Raw genomic sequence first — 12,524 nt, forward strand, 5'->3', positions numbered from 1 at the left:
AGGTCCTTAGATGAACCCTGGGGTCACCTGTGCTATCGAATATTTTAAACTTAGGAGGTCTGTACCCTTCTGGCAGTTCGACATCTGGCTGTATGCACAGTCTTCATAGTTCAAACCTTTTATTCCTCTGTCGCCCTCAACACCTTGAACTCGGCTTGTTAACTTCTTGAGTTCTTCAGCCATGTTTTTAATGAGCAGGTCCTTCTTGGAATATTTCGGTGTATATGAGTGAGGTGCAGTTTCCACATATATAGGGTTGCTCTGATGGGTTCCAGGGACTTGGGTGTAATGATGGTCATTGGTCGAGTTTTGGGGATCGAGAACGGGTTGTGGTATGTTTTGGAGAGTGTGGTAAGTGGTGGTTAGTGGGTACTGAATTGGTTGATGATGATGTTGAGGTGGAGTTGGTATTGGCAGCGGATTGATATTTTGGGGTGGAATTGCGTATTGATTTGGTGCGGTGAGATTTTGTGGCTGTTGGTTTTGTGTGTTTTGAGGAGGTGTTGGGTTCTTTGTGTTTTGTTGGTGGATATCGGGGACATTTAGGGTGAGTGACAAGTTTGCCAAGTTGCGAATCTACTCAAATTCTCCTTGCAATTTCAGTATCTTTTGTTCCAGTCTCAAAACTAGATCATTTGGGGTCGGAGTTCTACGGCCATCTGAAGTCTCTGTGTTCTCAATATTCTCCTTTCGGATACCACTTAAGTCGTTCATTTTTGCCTTTCCTTTGCCCTTTGTGTTGCTTGGAGGAGGCGGTGGAGGGCCTCTAGATCTGGTGTGGTATGCTAATGAGGCCAATAAGAGTAAACCAACCTAAGGGAATGGGAATAACATAAATAAGGAAAAACAAAAAGGTAACAAGTCAGTGAGGATCCTGAAACATTTGCAGTATTTAAACACATATTGCGGAAATGTAAATTCGCGTCTTAATTTGGGAACCTCGTTGTGCCCAAGGTAGGCCTAGCGACAAATAGATTTGGAGAACTTTAAATTCCAATAAATGCTTCATTTCATAATATAAAAATAGACGAATCCCAAAATGACACTAAGATAATAATAAAATAAATCACTACTGGCACTTGTCCTTATTACATTTTTAGGAAAAAACAAATAAATCTAGCCTATTTGGTCCTAGAAGGACCTTCCCCAGATTCAATCTTCCGAACTCCATCATATAGATCTCCCAGCTCGCGCAGCCCCAGCAGCAAGTAGGCTCTGGCCAGATGTCCTCCTTCAGCTCCTTCAGCGTTCTGGTAATTTTCAATCCTCTTTATGACTTTACCTTCCAGCTCCACTATTCCTTGCTCCAAATATTTCAGTTTCCAGTTGGAAGTGACTACCATCTCTTTCCACTCCTCGATCAACCTCACATTCCTCTCATGTATTTCCCGGTGCTCATTCTCAGAGTCGTGGACCCTCTTACACAGCCTGTTGTATTTGACTTGAGCTTCAGCTTCCTCATCTATGATCTTGTTCCCTCGACTGTCCCCTAGTGTCACCATTCCTTTCAGATTGTCCTCCAACAATTCCGGGTAGAGAGGCTCACACCCTGCATGATATTTGTCTGGCTCAACGGTGTTCTTCTCCACAATGATTTTGTAGTGCCACATGTGCTGAGCTTGCCACTTGTAAGGGATGTCGTCATCTGGAAAGTCTGCCCTGAAATGACTCCTCTTGACAACCCTTGGTACAATCTATTTTCTGCATGCTTGCCTCATAACTTGCATAGGGACATATGGGTATATCCCTCTCAACCCGATCAGCACCAAGTGCGGAGCGTCCCTGGATCTGATAATAAATTCGTTTGTTGGGAACCATTCAAACATCCATTGCACATGTTCCTCGGTCAAATTGTCGAAGAACTCTACTTATTCTTTGGCGCTTTCTGGCTGAGCAAATCTGTTTGGAATGTAAGTCATCTTCTTGGGGGTGATGGAAGGCAATATGGTCATTCCAAGCCCTTCGCGGAAATTCTTGGTGATAGCGACCCTTTTGGAAATGCTCCAACAACCATAACTGAAGCAATGAGTTACAACCCTCGAAATGCTTGACCCTTCTTTGACAGCGCACCAGAGCCCTGTAGATGTCGGCTATGATCATGGGGACTATGGTATATGTCTATCTATTAATCCCTTCTATCAAAGTCTTGGCGACCATGGCCAACCTAGTGTGGTTCTTCCCTTTTTCATTGGGAACACTATCAGGCCTAAGAAGCATACAATGAATACAAACACTCTGCAGTGGATGTGACCCAGAGAAGTGAGAGAGATCTCATCATGGTAGGTACGGAAAGACTTGCTATGGCCATACCTCTCGTATAGGTATTCTAAAGGCATGTAAGATTTCTTCAAGCACACTAGGTCGACATTCTTCTTTAGCCCTATCATCTTTAAAAATCCCCTGCCAGTACGGTTTTCTGGTACCAATAACCCGAGACTATCCCAAGTCAACCCCGCAAGCCCTCCAATTTCTTCTAGGAGTGGTGTCATTTCTATGTCGCCGAAACGAAACACAACCCTTTCACTATCCCAGAATAAAATGGCAGCCTTGATCAATTTGTTGTTTGGCTCAATATCTAGCAAGGAAGGCAGGTTACCTAGGTATTTTCTCATATGTTTCTTGTCACTTAAGGAAAGGTCCTCCCACCAATCTGGAAGCAATGGTGGGATGTTGCTAACCATACCGAATCTGGGGACCTCGTGCCTCATTTTCTGCAAAAACAAAAGGGTTAGGCCTTAACCCCCACCAGACTCGACTATTTATACATTTATGCTCAACATATCAACATTTATTTCTCCAAATTATGCAGAACGTGGTTGTGTCCATTGGGATTATGGAAAACCCGATGGACTTTTGGATAAGTCTTATCTTAAAGGATCATTATGTGGACAACATATTGATCCGACTAGGTTTGACCATGATGCATGCACGATTTTAACCAGAGTAAGGTTTCTATGAGGTTTTAGACTAGTACCCTCAAGCGGACAACTAGAGGGGGAAGGCACTGAACCGTCGACTGCACCGTTGATCGACTGGTTTTACTGCAAATAAGCCTTTCCGAATTTAAGGGTAATAAATAGGAAGAACGCAAACACTCATTAAAGCGTTGCTATAGGATTTGATACGCACGAGTGTATGATGTGGAGCATGATTTATGCAACAATTAATAATATGTATTCAAGTATTTGCATGTAGGAAAAAAATAAATACATTATTTAAATAATTGAAGGATAGTTACAGGAAAAGGAAAACAAATAGACAAGTCAGTTTCAAGGATAAAGAACCATAAATGCTTAAAAGAAAATGGACAGTTAAATTCAAATAAGGGAGAAGGGTACGGGATAAAGCATGCATGGACTAAAAAGGATAAGTTCGTTATGGTTAGAGCCTAAAAGGTATCCCCAGCAGAGTTGCCATGCTGTCGCGCCCCCTTTTTTCCCTCTATAGAGAGAGTCCGAATTTTGACATTCATGAGGGTAATAACTCATTTCCTTTTCGGAATTGGGTATTTGAAGAGTCGACACCTAACGGATTATGGTGCGTTAGGGCACCTAGAGCAATTAACTCTTGGATTGGTTTGCATTACCAGAGATTTAGGGTAAGTGCTCGAAATAACCTTGAGGAGAAGGTGTTAGGCACCCCTCGCGGTTCATAACGGTGGGTCCCGGCCGAACTTATACTTATGAATTAGTCCATTAATAAATAAATAGCTTAATCAAATAATTTTCAAGTAAAGCACATGGGACGTTGTATAACTCAAATAATAAGACAAAGATTTTGAACAAGTTTTATACATATAAAACAAAGTCTTAAACAGAAGAGATTTGGGAAAGAAGGGGTCTTAGGTTGGTTAGCCTACAGGATCACCCCACACAATGTCTGGTAAACACTCCTCAATGAGGGGCTACACGTGACATTAGCGCGTAGTCATCATATCACATATCTACCCTTCCCACCCCTTAGTGGTTACTAAAGTGAGTATTGTTTAACGATCCCTATGCACGCTGTTACACGTCCCTTCTTAATGGTCCTGGAGGAAATTAGGACTTTTACCTATATGCAGTTCTAGACAGACCCCTAAGGTTTAAAGGAGAAAATACTAAGGCGACAAGCAAGAACACATAGGACTCTTAGCAAATAAGAACAGGAAGGAGCAACTAAAGGCTTAGTTTTACCTCTACAGATAAGGCATGTAAACAGCACGACTCAAACACAAATAAGGGCAGTATTGTTAAACAGGATCCTAAGGCATGATGTCTAAATGAATATCAAGACATAGAAGATAGGCAGTTTATTTTCTAAACTCAGAAGTAATGGCCCTATCAGTTTGCCTACTGATTTTAAACCCGTTAATCAGAACAACATGAAGTAGCAGAAACAGTTTCAGAGTTGCAGGATTTGAAGACGCCCTATAGGCTTACCTACATGCTGAATAGTGGTGTCCTAAGAGCATGATAACTACGTTTGATATTGTAAAATAGTGGGCAGATTTTAAAATAGACTCTTGAGTTCCTATAGGCATGCTTTCTAATAGTAAATTAGAGCAGTACTCGAAAGAATTCGTTTCAGGGAAAATAAACCACTAATTAGACCAGTTTCGAAGTAAACTAATCATGAACTTGATTGACTTATTTAAAGTAAACTGATTTTAGATCTATAGGCAGAATTTCTGATGTTGTTCCTTATAGGCATGATATCTAATTGTTAAGAACTGATGTTAGAAACCTTTAGGCATGATAACAAATGAAAACACATGTAAATACCCGTTATAACAGAAGTTGAACTGAATCATATTCTATAGGTATGGTATCTACGGGTGAAGTTGATTTTAGACCTATAAACATGGTTTCTATTATTGGAACCACTTGAGACCTATAGGCATGATTTCTAACATGTAAGGCAAACGTAGCAAATATAAAACCCTATAGGCATGGTTTCTACCCATATTACTCCATAGATATGTAACTACCTACCCCTTTTAACTAGTCACCCCAATATTTGTTTCAAATTATTATAAACCAGATGGAATCAAACAGGTACACACATCTACTCAGGGGTAATGGGGATTTGGGGTAAACATAGGGCATATAATAAGCACAGATGCATATAGGTTCAGAATCAAAGGAGCCTTGAAAGGGGTCAAGGGCTTTTAAAGTACAACATGGACTTTACAAAATCAAACAGGCTTAGGATAGCCAATTACTTCATACAGGAAGGTGCATGCCAGGAATCAAAGAAATATAGTCACATTTGGGCATACTAGAAAGGGATTCATGAGCAGGCTAATCCTAAGGGGGTATATAGCGTGCAGTAAAGTAGACATGCTAATTGCAGGTTGAACAATAAAACCATAGATAGAATCATATTAGAAACATGACAAATTGAAGTAATAAGGAAGCATATTATTTTGGGGCTTGAATTAAAATCAGAACATACTAGTAGAGAGATGGTAAACACAAAGTGAGGAACAGGAAAGCACAATAGTTAGCCTTGGCTTGCAGCCAGCTAACTCATAGCAAGTAACCAAAGAGATAGCAAAAAGTTTTTGAGTGTGAGAGAGCTTTTTGAACCAAAAATGTTCGTGTCTTTGTGTTAATGAGAGAGTATGTATATATAGTAGTTCAAAACTAGGTAAAATAAGGCAAGAATCACAATAGTATAGTAATTATGGAACTCAGAACCAATTAGAGAAAAATCGGAACAAGTACTCCCTTAAGTTAAGGGAATCAGTTCAAATAGTAAGAACAAGTAACAAATAAGGAAAGAAATCAATGTACGACCAATAAGGAAAGATTTCAAATTCAGTAAGAATAGGGTAAACAATTAGGGCTAAGTTCAGAAAACTCTATTTAAGGAAATTAAAGTACCAATGCAGACAAGGTAGGCGAATTAATCAATTTGAATAGAAAGGGTAGGAATCGAAGGTTTAAAGGAAGGTCTTCCAATCAAACCATGAAACAGGGAATCCAGAATCAATGAAAGAGAAGTCACGAGTAAGTGTTTATCATATAAATAGAATAAGATAATAATAACCAGTTATAGCAAGCAAAGAGGCAAGTCTTGAACAGTCAAGATGAACACAAGCACATAGAGCTGATGTAAGTTAGGCTAAGAAACTCAATAGAAACATATTCGAGGCAAGATAGTCATAGAAACTCAAACGAGAACAGTCCAGTCCCAAAAATCAAACGAAGAAACCTAGAAAATTAGGGTTTTCACCATAGACGAGTCAAAGATGTGATAAATTCATAGAATCAATTAAAATAATGCAAGAAATAGAAATTTAAACACAAAGAATCAGTTAAACAAGGTTTTAAAAAAGAAGTTCTGAAACCCTAGTTTTTAGAAGCAGGTGAAAAACACATAAAATTAATGATTCTTGTAAAGAATCTCAAGGACAGTGTAAAATATTAAAGGAACAAACTCAAATCGTCTTAGATCTGTACAGATCTAAGAGATATAAGAAGAAATTAGGGTTTCAGAAGAAATCCATATAGGGATGAAGGAACTTGTCTAGAATTCCCAGGATCGCAACAAATACAGCATGATTTTGCTCGAAACCACACTGGAGTAGCCAAGAACAGACAAGTGACAAACCCTAGATGCAAGTCGGCATGACCCTGGGCCCTTGAAGACCTTAGAGAAGGCAGGCATGGCATGAGAGAAGCCATTGGAGGCTTAGGAGACGATGAGAGGTCACCGGAGATGACCGGAGAAGAGAGGTCGACGGTTGAAGGTCTAGGGTTACGTTGAGAGTGTACTGAGAGTAGAGAGAATTTTAGGGCGGTGATATATGGAAAATGATTAGGGTTTGGGGTGGTTTAGGATTAAAAAAAGGCAAGAATCAATACGGGCCGTTGATCTTTCAGATCAACGGTCATGATTTAATTGGTTCTGGGTCGGGTAGGTGTGTTTAGGGTTTGGGTCGGGTAATTTGGCCTGAAATTGGGTTGGGGTATTGGGTTTAATAGAGGCTAAAATTAAAATACAATTTGGCTAGATTTTAAATAGCCAATTTATTACCATATAATTTATAATAAATAATAAATAATTTTTAAAAATATAATTTCGTGTACTAAAATGATTTAAAAATAGATATTTAATATTTTAAAAATATACGAGATCATTTATGCATATAAAACGTAATTGTACATTAATAAGGCTAATATTGTAATTATATGCAAATTAGTTTTAAAAATATAAATGTAATTATAAAAATGCACTAAAAAATATTTTAACAATATTTTGGCATAAATATAGAATTTTTATGACTAAATTACCACAACAATAATTTGAGGGATAATTATTGGGGATTTTATGAGTAAAAAGGGGAGGAAATAAATCAATTTAAAATCTTTAAAATTATAGAAAAATTATTAAAACTTTGTGCATGCTTATATATGCATATATATACTATTTTAAAAGTATTTATGCATATTAAAATATAGAAAAAAAATTGGGTATCAATATAGGGTTGTTTTGGTGAGTGTGAGGGACTTGGGTGTAGTGGTGGTCGTTGGTTGAGTTTTGAGGGTCGGGAATGGGTTGTGATGTGTTCTGGGAAGTGTGATAGGTAGTGGTTTGTGGGTTTTGGATTGGTTAATGATGGCTTTGTGGTGGAGTTGGTATTGGTAAAGGATTGGGATTTTGAGGTGGAGTTGCATATTGATGTGGTGCAGGAGGATTTTGTAGATGCTGGTTTGGTGTATTTTGGGGAGGTGCTGTGTTTTTGATATTTTGTTGGTTGATGTAAGGGACATTCAGGGTGAGGGATAGGTTTTCTAAGTTGCGGACCTGCTCAAGTTCTCCTTGTAACTCCAGTATCTTTTGTTCCAACTGCAAAACCAAGTCATTTGGTGCTGGAGTACTCCATCTGTCTGATGTTTCCTCGTTCTCCGCATTTTCCTTTCGAATACCATTTAAGTCATCCATCTTAGCTTTCCCTTTGCTTTTCGTATTACTTGGAGGAGGAGGAGGTGGAGGGCCTCTAGATCTAGTGTGATATGCTAATGATGCCAGTATATGCGAACCAACCCTGGGGGATGGGAATAATAAAGAATAAAGAAAAACAAAGGTAAACAAGTCAGTAAGGATTCTGAAATATTTGCGGTATTTAAACACATATTGCATGAATGTAAATTCGCGTCCTAATTTGGGAGCCTCGTTGTACCCGAGGTAAGCCTAGCGACAATTAGATTTGGAGAAATTCAGTGCCAATAATTGCCTCATTTCATTAATGTAAAAATAGACGACCCAAAATGACACTAAATAAGATAATGTTACTAATGGCACTTGGCCTTATTACATTTGAAAAGCAAGTAAACCTAATCTACTTGGTCCCAGAAGGACCCTCCCCAGACTGGATGTTTTTGTTGATCAGTTCGCGCAGGTTCAGCAGTAAGAATGCCCTTGCCAAATGTCCTCCTTCATTTCCCTTAGTGTTTTGGAAATCGGTGACTCTCTTTCTCATTTTCCCTTCCAATTCCATCAGACTGTACTCCAGATATTCCAACCTTTCGCTAGATTTAACAGCCCTCTCTTTCCACTCATTGATCATTTCCATGTCGGCCTTATGCTGCTCCATATGCTCAACTTCAGACTCACGAATTCTTTTGCGCAGTTTGTTATAGTTCACCTGTGCTTTGACAATTTCGTCTATGAACCTATTTCCTGGACCAACCCTTGGCTCGAAGATTCCTATTATGTTATCATCCAACCATGAGGGGTAGAAGTATGTATGACCCTCATGATATCGATCTGGCTCGATGGTATCCTTTTCCATGATAATCTTCAAGTGCCACATGTGTTGTGCTTCATTTTTATATGGGATGGCGTCACCCTGAAATTTGGCTATGAAGTGACTCATTTTAGCGACTCGTGGTATAACCTGTCTCCTGCCTGCCTGTCTCATAACCCTGAGGGGAGCATAAGGGTATATGCTCCTTAACCCAATCAATACCAAGTGTAAAGGAATATCCCTGGATCTGATGATGAACTCGTCAGTAGGGAACTACTCGAACATCCATTGAACCTGGTCCTCGGTCAGATTGTTGAAAAACTGCACCCATCCTACAACGTCCTTTGGCTGAGCAAACATGTCTGGGATATAGGTCATTCTTTTGGGATGGTGGAAGGCTATATGATTATTCCACGGCCTTTGCGAAAATTTCTGACGGTATTGACCCTTTTGGAGATGTTCTAACAGTCAAAATTGCAGCAGCAAATTGCAACCCTCGAAGTATCTAAACCACTTCTGATAGCACTCCAAGGCTCAGTGCATATCTACGATGATCATAGGAACAATGGTATATGTCTGCCCCTCGATCCCGTCCATCAAAGTTTTGGCCACCATGGCCAGCCTGGTGTGGATTCTGTCCCCTTGGATCGGGAACACTAACATGCCCAAGAAACACATGATGAACACAAACACCCTGCGGTGAATCCAACCTACTGAGGTGATGGAGAATTCATCATCGAAAATACGGTAAGACCTGATGTGACCGTATCATTCATAGAGGAAGTCGAAAGGTATGTAGGAGTCTTTCAGGCACTTCAAGTCATCATTCTTCCTTAACCCCATCATCTTAAGAAATCCCCTAGTGGTGCGATTTTCAGGTACCAATAGACCAAGGCTATCCCAAGGCAACCCAGTGAATCCCCCTATTTCTTCTAAGAGATGGGTCATTTTTATGTTTTCGAAGCGGAACACAGCCCTTTCTTTGTCCTAGAACATGGTGGCAGCCTCGATCAACATTTTATTTGGTTGCAGGTCCAACAAAGAAGACAGATTTCCTAAGACCCTTTTCACATGATTTTGGTCACTTGAAGGAAGATCCCTCCCCCAATCTAGCAAAAGTGAAGGTATGCTACCGACCATGCCAAACCTGGGGACTTTGTGCCTCATTTTCTACAAAACAAAATACAGTTAGGCCCTTTCCCTCTCCAGGTTCGTCTACTTATACAACAATGATTAGCACATTGGCACTTATTTCTCCAAATTAATGCATACAATCGTGGTTGCGTCCGTTGGGATTATGGAAAACCCGATGGACTTTTGGGTGAGGCTTGTCTTAACGGGTTATTATGTTGATAACATATTAACCCGGCTAGGTTTGATCATGATGCATGCACAATTAATTAGAGTAAGGTTACTATAGAGGTCTAGACTGGGACCCTTAATCGGACAACTTGAGGGGAAAGGCACGGAACCATCGATTGCACCGCTGATCGACTAGTTTTATCGCAAATATGCCTTTCCGAATTTAAAGGGTGATATATAGGAAGAGCGCAAACACTCATCAAGCATTCTATAGGATTGATTACGCATGAGTGGAATATGATGTTGAGCATGATTTATGCAGCAATAATAACATGTTGTCAAGTATTTGCACGTTTAAAAATGATAAATGCGGCATTTAAATAATTGAAAGACAGTTACAAAAAAGAAAATAAGGAGACAAGTCAATTTCAGGAAATAAAAGAAATCGTAAATGCTTGAGAAATAAGCAATTAAATTCAAATAAAGGGGAAAGGGAAAGGGTAAACATGCATTAACAAAATAAAGCATGCTTAAGACTAATTCACAAAAACAAGTTCGTTATGTAAGAGCCTAAAATATCCCCAGCAGAGTCGTCATGCTGTCGCACCCCCTTTTTCCTCGCGGAGTCCGGGTTTCAACATTCATTGGGAACAACTCATTTCCTTTTGGGAATTGGGTATGGAATTTGAAGATTCGCCACCTAACGGATTTAAGATGCGTTACACCTAAAGCAAATAACTCATAAAACCGATTTGCATTACCAGAGAATGGGTAAGGTCTCAAAATAACCTTGAGGGGAAGGTGTTAGGCACCCTTCGCGGTCCACAATGGTGGGTCCCGGCCCAACTCAAATTATGTAAATTAGTCTTATAAACAGATAAAGCAAATTAGACAAATTGATATTACATTTAAAACAAGGGGTAAAAGGGGTCCTAGGTTTTTTAGCCTACAGGATCACATCTGTATAATACCCGGTAAACCTTCCTCAACTAAAGGGATTACACGTGAAATTAGCGCACAGGTCATCATATCCTTTAACTACCCAATTACCCTCCCCTTAGCGGTTGTATAAGCGATTTTGATTAAATGAACTCTATGCGTGCATTACCCGACCCTTCCTTATGGCACTAGAGGTGTTTAGGACCTCTAATTTAGGCAGTTCTAGACTTTCATAAGGTACTTAAAGGAGAAAAATCTAGGCGACAAGAAAGAACAAATAGGACTGTCAAGTAAAGAACAATTAAGGGGGCTCACATTTACCTCCACAATTAAGCAGATAATGGCACGCCTCAAACAGCAGGATTTCAGATATTTCAAAGGATCCTAGGGTAGAATATCTAGGTGAGCATGACAAACAGAATATACAGCATTGTGTTAAAGCGAGACAATAGAGACCTAATAGTTTGTCTACTAATTTTAAGGCTTGCGGAATTTGGATAATTCACAAATAACAAAAAGGCGTTGTTTTACAGTTTGCAGAATTTCAATCGCCCTACAGGCTTGCCTAGGCGTGTATCAATGATGCCCTATGAACATGGTATCTAGTCACTAATCAGGAGTGTAGTAAACCAGTAAACAGTTTTAAGCAGGCAGTTTGGATCCTATAGGCATGTTGTCTAAGTGTAATGACTGATTTTAGACTTATAGATACTGGTAGCAAAATGCAGAAATTGGTTTTAGAAAACCTATAGGCATGACATCTAAATGCAGCAATTAGTTTTTAAAACCTTATTGACATGCAGAAAACTGATCTAGACTTTGTCGGCATATAGAGACTGATTTACAGGCATGGTGCCAAAAATGCAAGATTGATTTTAAACCCTATAGGCATGGTATCTAAATAAACAAACATTGTAACAAACCTATAGGCATGGTATCTCAATAACAGATATTGCAATAACCTATAGGCAAGGTTTCTAAGTAAACAAATATTGTAATACCTATGGATATGATATCTAATGCAAGTAAATAGTCATAATAGACCTAAGGACATGATTTCTACCCAGTTTCCCTACAAAAATTATATAAGAATCCCTCCCTTTTTACTAATTTTCCCAATATCTATTTACAAGAATCATTATTACAGACCATATAAATTATAGAAGAACAAACTATGCTATAGGGAGCTTGAATAGAGTTCCAAAGTGAACCTAGAAATTCCAGGCCTTCAAACAGTCCAAAATGACATAATCTCATAGTGCACCCAATAGTATCCTAGTGTGTCAAAGTTCCCAAGGGCCTTAGGGACCCCAGGCAATGCTCACACCAGAAAACTTTCAAAGTAACCCTTTGTGAGCAAGTTTGGAAATCCAACTCCAATGTATCAAAGTTTAGAGGAATCTCATGGACTCCTAAGCAATGCTCACACTAGAGGGCAAGACCCTAGGTGTTCTAAGAATAGGAGTTGAAAACAGGGGATAATATTTAAGAAAATAGTTTAGGATTCTCAGGAAGTAAGAGCAAACAGGGTCATTCAATCATTGTA

The sequence above is a fragment of the Nicotiana tabacum genome, chromosome 20, assembly GCF_000715075.1.
Source record: "Nicotiana tabacum cultivar K326 chromosome 20, ASM71507v2, whole genome shotgun sequence".
Lineage (NCBI taxonomy): Eukaryota > Viridiplantae > Streptophyta > Magnoliopsida > Solanales > Solanaceae > Nicotiana > Nicotiana tabacum.